General features: G+C 38.9%; 1 pseudogene; it reads left to right on the forward strand.

Annotated features, from left to right (window-relative positions):
- The first annotated feature begins 11112 nt into the window (after positions 1-11112).
- On the forward strand, positions 11113-11933 carry LOC100591622 (annotated as a pseudogene).
- The last annotated feature ends 3340 nt before the right edge of the window (positions 11934-15273 follow it).

Raw genomic sequence — 15273 nt, forward strand, 5'->3', positions numbered from 1 at the left:
AAACTTTTTCATCATTATCGTATCTGTTATGTTAATCTGTGACCATCATTACATTGGAGTGACATTACATTTGGAGTGACATGAGCCATAGTCATATAAGACGGCAAACTTCATGGATAAATGTGTGTGATCTGACTGCTCCACCAGCTGACCATTCTCCTGTTTATCTCCCTCACCTTGGGTCTCTTTATTCCCTAAGACACAGTAATATTGAAATTAGTTATTATTAATAATCCCACAGTGGCCTCTAACTGTTCAAGTGAAAGGAAGAGTTGTATGTCTTTCACTTTAAATCAAAAGCTTAAAATGATTAAGTTCGGTGAGAAAGGCTTGTGGAACATCAGGATAGGGTGAAAGCTAGGCCTCTTGAGACAAACAGCCAGGTTGTGAGTGCCAAAGAAAAGTTATTGAAGGAAATTAAAGTGCTACTCCAGTGAACACAACATGATAAGAAAGAGAAACAGCCTTATTGCCGATATGAAGAAAGTTTTAGTGGTCTGGATAGAATAGTAAATCCAGCCACAACATTCTTTTAAGCTAAAGCTTAATGCAGAGCAAGGCTCTTAACTCTCTACAATTCTATAAGGTCTGAGAGGTGAGAAAACTGCAAAAGAAAAGTTGGAAGCTGGCAGAGGTTAGTTCATGAGGTTGAAGGAAAGAAGTCATCGTTATAACATAAGTCCAAGTGCTGATGTAGAAGCTGCAGCAAGTTACACAGAAGATCAAACTAAGTTAATTGATGAAGGTGGATACACTAAACAACAGATTTTATGTAGACAAAACAGCCTTCTATTGGAAGAAAATTACATCTAGGACTCTCATAGATAGAATTCAGTGCCTGGCTTCAAAGCTTCAAAAAACAGGCTGAATCTCTTGTTAGGGATTAATGCAGCTGCTGAATCTAAGTTGAAGTCAATGTTCATGTACCCATGCAGAAAATCCTAGAGCGCTTAAGAATTATGTGAAATCTACTCTTCCTGTGCCCTATAAATGTAACAACAAAGCCTGGATGACAACACATCTGTTTACATCATGGTGTACTGAATATTTTAGGTCCACTACTGAGACCTACTGCTCATCAAAAAAAGATTCCTCTCAAAATATTACTGATCATTTAAAATGTACTCAGTCACTCAAGAGCTGTGTTGGAGCTGTGCAAGATTAATGTTATTTTCATGCCTAATAACACAACATCCATTCTGCAGTCCACGGATCAAGGAGTAATATTAACTTTTAAGAAATACATTTCCTAAGGCTATAGTTGCCACAGATAGCAATTTCTCTGATGGATCTGGGTAAAGTAAATTGAAAACCTTTAGAAAGAAGTCAGCATTCTAGATGCTGTTAAGAACATTTGCGATTCATGGGAAGAAGTCAAAATATCAACATTAATACAAGTTTGGAAGAAGTTGATTCCAATTGTCATGGATGACTTTGAGGGATTCAAAACATCAGTGGAGGAAGTAACTGTGGATGTGGTGGAAACGACAAGCGAACTAGAATAAGAAGTGGAATCTAAAGACATGACTGCATTGCTGCAATCTCATGATAAAACTTGAACAGATGAGGAGTTGCTTTTTATGAATGAGCAAAGAAAGTGGTTTCTTGAGATGGAATCTACTGCTGGTGAAGATGCTGTGAACATTGTTGAAATGACAACAAACAATTTAAAATATTACATAAATGTATTTGCTAAAGCAGTGATAGGGTTTGAGAAGATTGACTCCAATTTTGAAAACAGTTCTACTGTAGGTAAAATGCTATCAAACAGCATCACATGCTACAGAGAAATGTAGTGAAAGAAGTGCCAATTGATGTGACAAACTTCATTATTGTCTTATTTTAAGAAGTTGCCACAGCCACTCCAACCTTCAGTAACCACTACCCTGATGAGTTAAGCAACCATCAACATCTACATAAGGCCACCTGAGAGGTGAAGCCAGCTGGACTTCCGAGGTTGAGTGGGGACTTGGAGAACTTTTCTGTCTAGCTAGAGGATTGTAAATGCACCAATCGGCACTCTGTAAAAACGCACCAATCAATGCTGTGTCTAGCTAAAGGATTGTAAATGCACCAATCAGCAAGCTGTAAAAGCACACCAACCAGTGTTCTGTGTCCAGCTAAAGGATTGTAAAGGCACCAATCAGCACTCTGTAAAAATGCACCAATCAGCACTCTGTGTCTAGCTAAAGGATTGTAAATGCACCAATCAGCACTCTGTGTCTAGCTAAAGTATTGTAAATGCACCAATCAACACTCTGTAAAAATGCACCAATCAGCACTCTGTGTCTAGCTAAAGGATTGTAAATGCACCAATCAGCACTCTGTGTCTAGCTAAAGGATTGTAAATGCACCAATCAGCACTCTGTGTCTAGCTAAAGTATTGTAAATGCACCAATCAACACTCTGTAAAAATGCACCAATCAGCACTCTGTGTCTAGCTAAAGGATTGTAAACGCACCAATCAGCACTCTGTAAAAATGCACCAATCAGCGCTCTGTGTCTAGCTAAAGGATTGTAAACACACCAATCAGCACTCTGTGTCTAGCTAAAGGATTGTAAATGTACCAATCAGCATGCTGTAAAAACACACCAATCAGTGCTCTGTGTCTAGCTAACGGATTGTAAACACACCAATCAGTGCTCTGTGTCTAGCTAAAGGATTGTAAATGCACCAATCAGTGCTCTGTAAAAATGCATCAATCAGCACTCTGTGTCTAGCTAATGGATTGTATATGCACCAATCAGCACTCTGTGTTTAGCTAAAGGATTGTAAATGCACCATTCAGTGCTCTGTAAAAACGCACCAATCAGTGCTCTGTGTCTAGCTAACCAATCAGCATTCTGTGTCTAGCTAAAGGATTGTAAACACACCAATTGGCACTCTGTAAAAACGCACCAATCAGCATTCTGTGTCTAGCTAAAGGATTGTAAATGCACCAGTCAGCACTCTGTAAAAATGCACCAATCAGTGCTCTGTGTCTAGCTAAAGGATTGTAAACACACCAATCAGCACTCTGTATGTAGCTAAAGTATTGTAAATGCACCTATCAGCACTCTGTAAAAATGCACCAATCAGCGATCTGTGTCTAGCTAAAGGACTGTAAACGCACCAGTCAGCATTCTGTGTCTAGCTAAAGGATTGTAAATGCACCAATCAGCACTCTGTAAAAACACCTTAATGCTGGCTGTGAACTTGTATTTCCCTTTAGCAGATATTAATTGAGCACCTCCCACTGCAAAACCAAGAGCTACATAATTTAGATACAAATATAAGACATGGTTCCGCTCCCCTCAAGGAAATTAGTATCTAATATAAAAAAGAGACATATAGATATGTATTGCCAATACAATAAAATAAAGGGTTGTATTTAGATAGGTCTCCAGGCCAGGAACAGTGGCTCATGACTGTAATCCCACAACTTTGGTAGGTCAAGGTGGGAGGACCAGTTAAGGCCAGGAGTTCAAGACTAGCCTGAGCAACATAACGAGAGCTCATCTCCACAAAAAGAAAAAAAATTTAGCCAGACGAAGTGGCTCACCCCTGTAGTCCTACCTACTCTAAAAGCTGAGGTGGGAGGATCTCTTGAGCCCAGGAAATCAAAGCTGCAGTGAGCTTAGTTCATGTCACTGTACTCCAGCTTGGGTGACAGAGCAAGATCCTGTCGCAAGAAAAAAGAAAGAAAAGAAAAAGAAAATAAAAGAGAAAAGAAAAGATAGGTCTCCAAACTTTGTAGATAATATACCCCACTGTGCTTACTTATTTTGAACACATCCCCTCAGTAGAAGTATTTGTATTTATAAATTATATACATGCAGTGTCATACATGCTGTGTCATAATTAGCTTATATCTTAAGACAAAACATATTTAGGGCAAAGTTTACTGTTACTATACAAATGTAAATGTATATATCAAAGTCTTCTTGCTAATTTTTTTTTTAAATTTTACTTTAAGTTCCAGAATACATGTGCAGAAGGTGCAGGTTTGTTACATAGGTATACGAGTGCCGCGGTGATTTGCTGCACCTATTGACCCGTCCTCTAAGTTCCCTCCCCTCACCCCCCACCCCCAAACAGGCCCTAGTGTGTGTCGTTCCCCTCACTGTTCCCATGTGTTGTCATTGTTCAACTCCCACTTGTGAGTGAGAATATGTGGTGTTTGATTTTCTGTTCCTGCGTTAGTTTGCTGAAGATGATGGCTTCCAGCTTCATCCATGTCCCTGCAAAGGACGTGATCTCATTCCTTTTTATGGCTTCATAGTATTCCATGGTGTATATGTACCACATTTTCTTTATGCAGTCTATCATTGATGGGCATTTGAGTTGGTCTTCTTGCTAATTTTGAATTTTTTAGGCCAACATTTTAGCAGGTATGACTAAACAAATCATCATGGTTTTCAGATTGTTCTATTTTGTATTTATCCTAATAATGTGGCTGACAAAGAATGCTGTCAATTTGTTATTCACTTGTGCTTTTGTTATTAGTAATACCTTCAATATTTTTTGCAGTAATCTTTTACATTCATTTTGTGAGGGTTAGTTTATTTCAAACTATATAATGTGATTGGGAAATCTAACTGGGAACAGTAAACTGCAATATCTTACAATATCGTGAACAAAAACTAATAAATGAATGTGTCTTTGTTCACCACTCCACTCCCAGAGCTTTGGGAGGTAAAGGTGGGAGAATCCCTTGAGCCCAGGAGTTTGAGGCTGCAGTGAGCCATTATCATGTCACTGCACTCCAGCCTTGAGTGACAGGGTGTGATCCCATCTTTATTTTAAAAAAAGAATAAGCTACAGATAAATATATTTATAACTCATATAACATTTCATTTATGTGCATTTTTCTCAAGCATCAGGCATTCCCAATTACTTAGATTCATAGGAGTAGTTTCCACTGGGAATTTTCACATGACTTTTGAAGTAATTATTAAAATAGAAGACTTTCCTATATTTTACAAACTACTAGGGTTTTAATCCAACGTGCCTTCTTATTTATAAGATCCCTCTCCAGTGTGTGCATTATCATGTGTCTTTCAATGGATATGAGAGAAATGAAGGCCTTCCAACGATGATTTACATTCATAAAGTTTTTCTAAGGAACAAGTTTTTTCATATCTGCCAATGGAACTGGAACTGAAGGCCTAACCATGTTTACATTCATAAGGGTTTTCTTCTCTGTGAGTCTTTCTATGTTTTCAAAAAGAACTGGAAAAACTGAAGGTTTTATCACCTTTCTTACAGTCATAAGGGTTTTCTTCAGTGTGAACCCTCTCATGTCTTTGAAAGCAATTGGGAAATTTGAATCTTTTACCACATCTTTTTACATTAGAAGAGCTTCTCTCCAGTATGAGTCCTTTCATGTGTTTGAACATTACTGGAAAAACAGAAGACTTTACCACATTTCTTACATTGATAGGGATTTTCTCCAGTACGAGTTCTTCCACGTTTTTAAAGAGAACTGGGAAAATTGCATGCTTTCCCATGTTTCTTGAATTCACAGAGTTTCTCTCCAGTGTGAGTCCTTCCACATGATCAAAGGGAACCAGAGCATCTGAAGACTTTACCATATTTCTAACATTTATAGAGTTTTTCTCCACTGGGAGTCCTTTCATGTATTCTAAGGAAACTGGAACGTCTGAAAGGTTTACCACATTTTGCACATTCATAAGGTTTTTCTTCAGAATAATATTTTTCATGTCTTTGCATGGAACTGGAACAACTGAAGCCTTTACCACATTTCTTACATTCGTGGAGTTTCTCTCCGATATGAGTTCTTTTATGTTTTTGAAGGGAACTGGAAAGACTGAACACTTTGCCACATTTCTTACGTGCATAGGGGTTTTTAAACCACTGTGAACCCTTTTATGTCATTAAATGAAACTGGGACAATGGGATGCTTTCCTACATTGCTTACATTCATAGGGTTTTTCTCTAGTGTGAGTTCTTTCATGTATTCTACGAGTACTGAAGAAACTGAAGGCTTTACTACATTGTGTACATTTATAAGCTTTCTCTCCTGTGTGTATTCTCTGATGTTTTACAAAATGAACTGAGAAAATCAAAGTGTGTGTTACTCTCTTTCTTTGAACAGTCTTGAGAGAAATTAAGGCTTTCCCATATTGTTTACATTTATGTGACTTATCTCCACATTTGCCACACTCATGGTTTGTGTCCAGTGTGACATAAGATGTGCCTGTCAGGGGATGAATGACGTGAAAATTCTTCCACACATACTACATTCACACGGTTTTACTCCGGTAGGACTTTTCTTGTTCATATTAAGATTTGGAATCTGGCTGAAGGTTTCCCCATGATGACTACCTTCTTTACTTTCACACAGTCTCTCCATGATATAACTTCTTAGATTTCTCCCAGGATTCCTGAACTGATCTCCAATGTTCTGATCTTCCTATTTGTTTCCTACAGAAGCCAAGTTCCTGGAGGTTTTCTCCATCACATCTCTGTAGAGTTTCTTCTGAGAAGGATCCAGCAAAGCCCACTTCTCCTGAGTGAGTTTCCTGCCACATCTTCAAAAGGCCAGAGTCCATTTCCCAGCTTCTGGTATCTATCAATGTCCTATCTATGGATCTCTCAGTACCTTCAGTTCACAGGGCAACAGAGGCTATGACAGAGCCACTTGGGACCTCTGTCAGCAGGGAAGATAAAGCAGTGGAGATGAAATCCCCAGACACTCTTATATTTCTTTTTGCAACTCCAATGTCTAATTTAAAAAACCCAGAGTATATTTCTCTAGTTTTGGACACCATAGCATCGGTTTGTTCTATGATCAGAAAATGAATTCCTGAATTTTGAAAGATATCACAAAAAAATGAGGACTAAAATACAAATCATTTTCCATTGCTTTCTGATCCTTCAGCAGGAAATCATCTCACCATGCTGTCTCAAATTCAATCACCAAGCCTTCTAGCTGAGCTTTTACTATATTTACTCTCTCTATATATCTATACCTATATCTATCTATCTATATTTATATCTATCTATCTATCTATCATCTATCTATCCATCTATCTATCATCTATTTTGAGACAGAGTCTCACTGTGTCACTCAGGCTGGAATGCAGTGGCACAATCATGGCTCACTGCAGCCTTGACTTCCCAGGCTCAAGCAATCCTCCCACCTCAGCCTCCCAAGTAGCTGAGACTACAAGCATGTGCCACTACACCTGGCTAGGTTTTTTCTATTTTTATAGAGATGGAGCCTTATTATGTTGCCCAGGCTGGTTTTGCACTCCTGGGCTCAAGTGATCCTCCCACCTCAGCCTCCCAAAGCACTGGGATTACAGGCATTAGCCACCATATCCAGCCTATATTTACTCTATATTTAAATATCACTTAGAAAGAGTGTAAGAGGTAATAAGTTGATTACCAGATTAATAAAATACTTATATTAATTGAGTAAGATTACATAGCTCATGTTTGACAACTTTGTTGAGGGACTTACCGGGTTTCAAGTGATTACACTTTGCTCTGAATCATATCCTCAAGATTACAGATCTAAACAAAAAATGTAATGCGTTAAACCAAACATATCTTTAAGGAAGCATGGTGTATTGGAAAGAGTTTTGTAGTCAGACAGGTTTGAATTTGAATCCTGGCTTAGCTATGTAGGAGCTGTGTGGCCTGGAAAAAGTGCCTTAACTCTCTGAGTTTCAGTTTCCTCATATGTTAAATGGAGATAATATCATCTACCTTATCAGGATTTCTTGTGAAAGATTGTAATAAATAAGTGTTCAATACTTAAATATCAATCACCATTTAAAATGGATAAAATTATGTGTGAATGAAGGAATTTTGCAGCTTAGCATTCCATAGTAATTACACATTTTAGGAGATCTTTCATGAGGGGCTAGTGTAGTAGCTCATTAATTCAACAATTATTTATTGAGCACCCATTCTATGCTGAGCATTGTGCTGCATGTGGTAGTGGATATCATGCTCTCAAGGAACACAGTAGGGTAGACTAAACTGCTATAATAAATTAACCAAAATATCTAATGGTTCAAATGCAACAGAGGGTCAATTCTTGTTTGTACAGCAACCAGGGTGAATATGGAGGTCACTAGGTGGCCTTTCTACTTTCAACATGTGGTTTCCAATCTTGGTTTGGTTTTCACCATTCCTTTCTGTGGAGAGTCAAATAAAGTTCTGAAGTGCATGTGTGGAGGTTCTATGGGCAAGTCTTGGAATTAACACATGTAACTTCTGCTCCCATTCCACTGGAGCGAATTTAGTCAGATGGTCTAACCTAACTGCAAGAGAGGCTGGGAAATGTAGTCTAAGCTGTGTGCCCAGGAAAAAGGGGAGAATAGATATTGGTAGACAATAATAATAAATCCAATTTATTATACCTCTATCTGTGTTTTATTTATTCAAACTGTTCTTTTTCAAATGGATCATAGAAGAACTTCATACTAAAGCATATGATTTCCTTATGGCCTGGCAAGGTTAGTATTTTCTCTCCTTCTTTCTCCTTCTCTTTCCCCAGTCCATCTTTAAGACCAAGGTGGCATGGGCAAATAGAGTTAAGCCTCTATGTAGTCCTTCTCTCCTCTCATATTTCTGAAGGCCATCTTGGCTGTCTCCTAGAGTTCCCTAGAGCAACAAGGCAGAAGTATCTGCCCCTATAGTACATACTGCTCCCCTGCAGAAATGGAGAAAAGCCAATCGAATAGAATACACACACACACACGTGTGCGCACGTGCACACGAGAGAGAGAGAGAGAGAGAGAAACTTGCCAAATAGATTCTGCATAACTTTTTAAAAGCTTGTTTTTAAGCCTGCATCACAGATATGATAATCATATTTCACTGTAAAAGAATTCAAGAATAAGCTAGCAATCAGGTGATTATACATACAAGATGAGTTTCTTAAAACAGATAAAAATTCTCTTTCCCTGAATGCAATGGTCGAGCAAATGTCTCTTGCGGGAGAGGTTCTTATGTTATTGTTTGTTGTTTGGATGGATTGGAAGAGTCTTTATCACTCTGAGAATGGAATTATAGCTCTCAGTAAAGTTTGCAAATCTGTCCCTTCTTGAGTGTGTGTGTGTGTGTGTGTGTGTATGTGTGTACATTTAGGTATTGTCCTCCCTCCCGCAACCCCCCACACACTTATCCACCACATACTTTCCTGGTGAGAATACTAACATCTTCTGGGAATTGACCAAGTACAAAGCCTGGTCATACTGAGATAGCTAGCAGAATGAGTTTTTTGGGGGGAAGAAGATATGAAAGTGAGAGGTATGGAAGTAGGGACACAAAGAACACCGTTATAGAAATGGTGAATCAAATTCCATTAAATCATCAGTAATTCATTCTTTGGGCCTCAAAAGCATTCTAGTCTGCAATAGACATTTAGTAAAATGCAAAATCCTGGGGGAGGGATAATACTTTTAGATGTGCCCACTAATATGTCTACTAGAGGAAAGAGCTGATGAGACAGCAAACGGCAAGGCCCTATAAGAAGGAAATCAGGCTAGGCATGAACAGGGGGAAAGTGAAAATGTAGGAGGGTGGGGATGGGAAAGGAGGCTGAATAGGAATAGAAGGCACCAAGATAAGAGTTTATCTGCTTCATAAATTCGATTGGGTCCATGTTCAGATCTTCTGGTTCCCTCTTTTTCTTTTTCTGCAGTTTCCTCATGCTATTTTATATTTCTTTTCCAAATCTCTATTTTTTTAACTACTAAATCAGATCCAGGGTTGATCTAGAAGATTGAAAGATGCGGAATCAGTGTGAAGTTTCTGCGCACAAATAGAGGAAGAATGCAACAGTAGAAAGCCAAGTTATAAGTCGAGTAAATGTCTCTTGAGAAAGAGAAATATGAAGTACAGGCAAATAGGTATTATGGCATTTTCTATTTTTCCCATCAGAGTTTCATTCTCAGTTTGTTTTCTCACCCCAAATAACATTCAGAATCAAAATTACATTACGCCGGTTTTAGAACAGAGGAAACTGGGAGATAGTCCAAGGAGAGAACATTAAAAAAAAAAAAAAAAAAAAAAAAAAAGATCCGGGAAGATTGAGTTACAAGCTTTGCTTATTCCACAAAATAAAGTAAATTAAACAAAGAGGAAATTGGTGGTGGAGTTGCCAAAAGAAAGAACTTGCTTTGGGTTAGTGGAAACGAAAACAGAAACACCTATACCTTGAAACTTTTGAGTATGCTAGAATTCTTGAGGTTTCATTTAAAGTTTCATAAGTCTATCATTTATGTTAAAATATTTTCAAAATGATAAACACTTTGTAGCTGAAAGGTTTCACTTTCTTAGGAATATATGACAGACATCTTTGTTTACATGTCATGACTTGAAAAACTCTAATGAAAATAGAGATCTTATTACCAATGTTAAAATACTGCACATACTGTTATACTTGGAAGGCACAGATCATGACCGTAATTAAGGAAATGTTCTTAAGAATCCAGTGTCTTCTTGGATGTTGTTTATTAGTGCATAGCCAGTTGTGCATGCTCCTCCATGTCATGGTTATCCATGTCAATGCTTAATCACAAGTAAGCATTGACTTAAATGCTTATTTTCTCTCTTTGTTCACTATTTTTTCTCCCCTAGGGGATTTCTTTTTAGAATCTATTGAAATTAAAGAGTTCAGTGGAATTGGACATAATAAATAAAAATGGCTTGACAGAAAAACAAAGAAATTCAAGAAAAAAAAAATACTTGATTTATCTTTGTGGGACAAACCCTCAGCTTCTAAGGAAAAAGAACCGTTTTATCTAATTAACTTTTGCAATTCCTTAAGAGTTAACCTCTGGGGTGGTTATTCTTGTTTGAGAAATTAAATAGCTCTAGTGACTTCATAAAGCTTATCAAAAGTAGGTACACAGACCAGTAGAGCCAGGGAGCAGCGTGGGGCGGAGGCGCAGGATGGGGGATGAGGGGCCATGGAGCACCCCCCTACCCACCCAGGGGCCCCGAGAGAGAGAAGAGGGCCGCTCCAGCCACCCAGCGCCACCTGGCCCGAAGCACTTGCCACCTTTGTCATCTCGGCCCGTCGAGCCGGGGAGTCCTGGTGGAGCCCTCGCTCGCCTGGTCAGGGTTCCACGTCGCGGAAGGCAGAAAGTATGGATCCTGAGCAGCAGCCACCATCTCAACCGTCCCTCGAGGGCCAAGGGCAGCTGCCTGCGCAACCCTCCCAGGGGCAGGGTCTGCCGTCCAGGCCCAGGCAACCAGCACCCCAACCTCCCCGGTGACCCAGGCGGCGCCATAGGCATTCTTCACCGGGCACCAGATCGTGCACGTCCAGGAGGACTTGGAGACCGACTCAGAGGCGCTCTTGGGCGCCATCATGAACCCGAAGACGGCCAACAAACCCCAGACCATGCCCATGAGGCTCTGGAAGCTGCCTGACTCCTTCAAGCCGCAAGAGCCCAAATCCCACTCTGGACAGGCCAGTACTGACAAAGGCACTGCAGGAGCCCTGACTTCACAGCATGTTGCAGCTCTCTGCAGCTTCTCTGCAGTTGGGAGCTGTTTCTCCTGGGACTGCCACTAGAGTAGTCTGGCCCAGCTGCTACACCCACAACTCAACATCTTCAACAGTCCTCTTTGGAGATACCTGATGATGTACCTCTGCCAGCAAGCTGGGAGATGGGGAAGACATCTTCTGGCAAGCGAAACTTCTTAAATCACATCGATCAGACAACATGGCAGGACCCCAGGAAGGCCATGCCCTCTCAGATGAACATTACAGCCCCCACCAGTCCACCAGTGCAGCAGAGTATGAACTTGGCCTCAGGTCCTCTTCCTGCTGTAAGGGAACAAGCCATGACTCAAGATGAAGAAATTACTAAACCATGAAAACAAGACCATCTCTTGGCAAGACCCAAGGCTTGACCCTTGTTTTGGTAAAGGGTCATCTCCAAACCTTTTTAGATGTTTTTGATTACCATCTTTTGTATATGAATTTAGGAAAGCACATTTAAATAAAATTGCATTGCTTTATAGTATTTTTTAAAAGTAGGTACAGAAATCCTTTGAGAACAGATCTTCCCCAGAGTTTTAATCCAAGTTTGCTCAAATACTCCAAAGTAAGACTGCCAATGTGCAGCCCAAGGAATGATTGATTGATTCCTGGTTATCTCTAGGTTAAACTACTTTGCTCTCTGTCATGTCCACCAGAAACGTGAGTGTTGTTCATATTACTCCAGTTTCCTCTCTGTGATCCAAGTAGAAATATAAAAGAAAATGAGAGGGAGGAGCTTCATTTAAAAAAATCAAATGAAACAACAGTAGGAAATGATACCCTTTAGGCAACTCAAATTCAATATATGTAGATCTTATCTTCTCTATTCCAAATCTGCTTCTCCTACTAACTTACATTGCTAATGGCATCACCATCAATATGGTTCAAGTCCTAAAGCCTAGAATAGTCTTGACATCTCCAATGCCCACATGTAGCCACTTATCAAGTTCTCTTTATTTCACCTCAAAAAAAATCATATCAGTCCCTTCCTCTCTTACCCCACTGCCACTGACCTAGACTTTGCTCTCATCATTTCTCACAAAAACCTCTTAGTCCGTCAGATTTCCTCTTTGCCAATTTCCCCCCTTAATCTGTCTGCCACACTGCCATCCACACATCTCTCTAAAAGTCCAATCTGAGTATTCCTTTGCTTACAGTCCCTCATTCATGTCCATTACTTATAGAATTATAGCTAAATTCCTTAGCATGGGGTTCAAGGTTTTTCATAGCCTAACCTAGTCTACCTTTCCAATCTCATCTGCAGTCATTCATTTCCATGCATCTTATACACTAGTACCCACTAGTACCCAGGATTTATTTCTCCTAGCTGAACTATGTAGTTTCAGACCTGTTTTTTTCCTAATGCTTTTTCTGTCTATCTGGGTGCCCTCACCACCTTCAGCCACTATTAACTCATGCTTAAAGATCCAACTCTCAAATATCACCTTTGTTCTTCAGCTTTCCCTTCATTTCCACAATCCCCACACACACACACACCCCCTAGGCACATAGAAATAATTGTTCCCTCATGTATGTTATGAGAACTTTTCTTATCGCTCTTACAAATTTATATCATGTGTGGGTTATATGTATAAACTTGTCGTGCCTTATTGCCTGTTTTCTCGCATTCCTGCCAAGTATGTATCACCATGGTCTATATCAAGTGTCCCTGTTAACCCTCATTCTATAGCTGATTGGTCCAAAGAAGAAACAGTGCTTCACAATGGACAGATCTGGTGGTCATCACATTAAACAAATGGTCAAGGTTGACATCACTAGCAGTGGAACAGCTTAAAATTACATGCCTACTTAAAATTATATGTGATACTTTGGGAAGTATACACACTACCCTTGTGATCTTGCCAGACAAGTCTCACCTGGGGCTAATCACAAGTAAGCATTGAAATAAATCCAGAATGTGAGATATTCTGCAGAATATCTGGCCTGGGCTCTTCAAAAGACTCAATGAAATGAAAATGAGGTGATGGGAACCTCACATCTACTCTTTAAATCTTTAGCGCTATCAGCCAGAGCCTTTGAATTCAAGCCAGATAATAACCCCTTCCCGTGAATGCAGCATGTCTCAAATCCTCTCAGAAGTGTAACCCACCTACAATTGTTCGCTGCCATTCACTAGGGAAAGGCCAGGATTCTCATGTAACTGTCAAGCAGCTAAATACACATATCCTGTTATCCTTGATTACCTTCCAAGATACAAATTCATTCAGCTGCCTATTCTTCCTTTAACTACTATTTCTTTTCCCCTGACTAAATTTACCACTGATGGCTTAATCTCTTAACTCTCCATCGTGCCTTTTAAAACATCCATTACATTTTAACAAAGTGTGCTCCTTCACTGATGGTTAACTTTCTTCTCTGACCTTAATTTAAATAGAGTTATCTCTGGATAACACATCTCTTGCCATACCGTCAAGTGGAGGCTGCTATTTCTTCCACATTCAATTCAGCTCTGGGTCAAGTGATGGGATCAGTATCCTTTTGATTTTACACTACTGCTTCCACAACACATATCTACTTTGTGAAAACCTCAGTTCATGCAGTCAGCTCTAACCCCATCTTCTTTGGTTGCAGATTCTACCAATTACTGCTAATGTTCCTCCATTCAATGAAGATTAAACATTTCATTTGTCTTCTTTTCCATTCCCAGTGCCGAAGTCCTAGGGTATTTCAAATCTAAGTTAATGACTCACTCAGCATTCTGAACTTTCAGTACCTTAATCTCTTTATCTTCCGTGACTTCTACCCCATTTCGGCAATCCACTTCCATGGCGACACTCTGGACCTTGTAATCACTCATGACTAATTATCTCTGAAATAAATTTGGCCTCTATATAATTTGACAACATTTTTAGGAATCTCACTCTATCAATCTCAAGACGTCAGTTCTTCAACCATAGCTCACAGACCCATTTACTTCATCCATATGAACCATCCTTTGTCTTTGCTTTACCTCCCTATCAAACTTAGGTTGCATGGTCTATCACTTCAACCCTCTCTTGGCAGTATCCTTAACTCCCATGTTATGTGGCCTACCACTTGCTTGATAAAGTGTTCTCTCTAAAAGTATATTTAAATATACGTTAATTGTGCTATTAAAATCTTCTTTATCCTTACTGATTTTTTGGTCTGCTTGATGACTCAAACACTGAGAAAGGTATGCTAAAATATTTGTGATAGATTTGTTAATTTTTCCTTTTGTTTCCATAAATTTTGCTTTATGTATTTTAAGGCAAAGATATTAGATGCATACAAATTTGGCCTTTTTAATAACTATGTGATGAGTTGAAATTTTTATTATATGGTAACTTTTTCTAGGAATGTGTCATATTTATTATTTTGTCCCATAATAGTATAATACATAAGTTCTCTACTGTTGAACTATATCTGCTAACTTTACTGAGATTTTACATTCAACCCTTCAGTGTATCTTTTAAATAGCATATACTTGGATGTTTTAATCTCTTATATTTTTAAATTCAGTCTGTCAATCTTTGTCTTCAACTGGAAATTTAGCTCTGTTTACATTTATTGCCTAAAATTTTCATAGTTATTTTATCTTGCTTTTCTCCATATTTTGTAATCTTTTAAAAATAGTTTTATTGAGATATAAGTCACATATCATAGAATTTACTCTTTTAAAGTATAAAACTCAGTGGTTTTTAGTATACAGAGTTGTGTAACCTTCAACACTCTCAATTTTAGAATGTTTTTATCATCACAAAAAGAAACCCCATATGCA

This window comes from Nomascus leucogenys, chromosome X, assembly GCF_006542625.1.
Source record: "Nomascus leucogenys isolate Asia chromosome X, Asia_NLE_v1, whole genome shotgun sequence".
Taxonomy (NCBI): Eukaryota; Metazoa; Chordata; class Mammalia; order Primates; family Hylobatidae; genus Nomascus; species Nomascus leucogenys.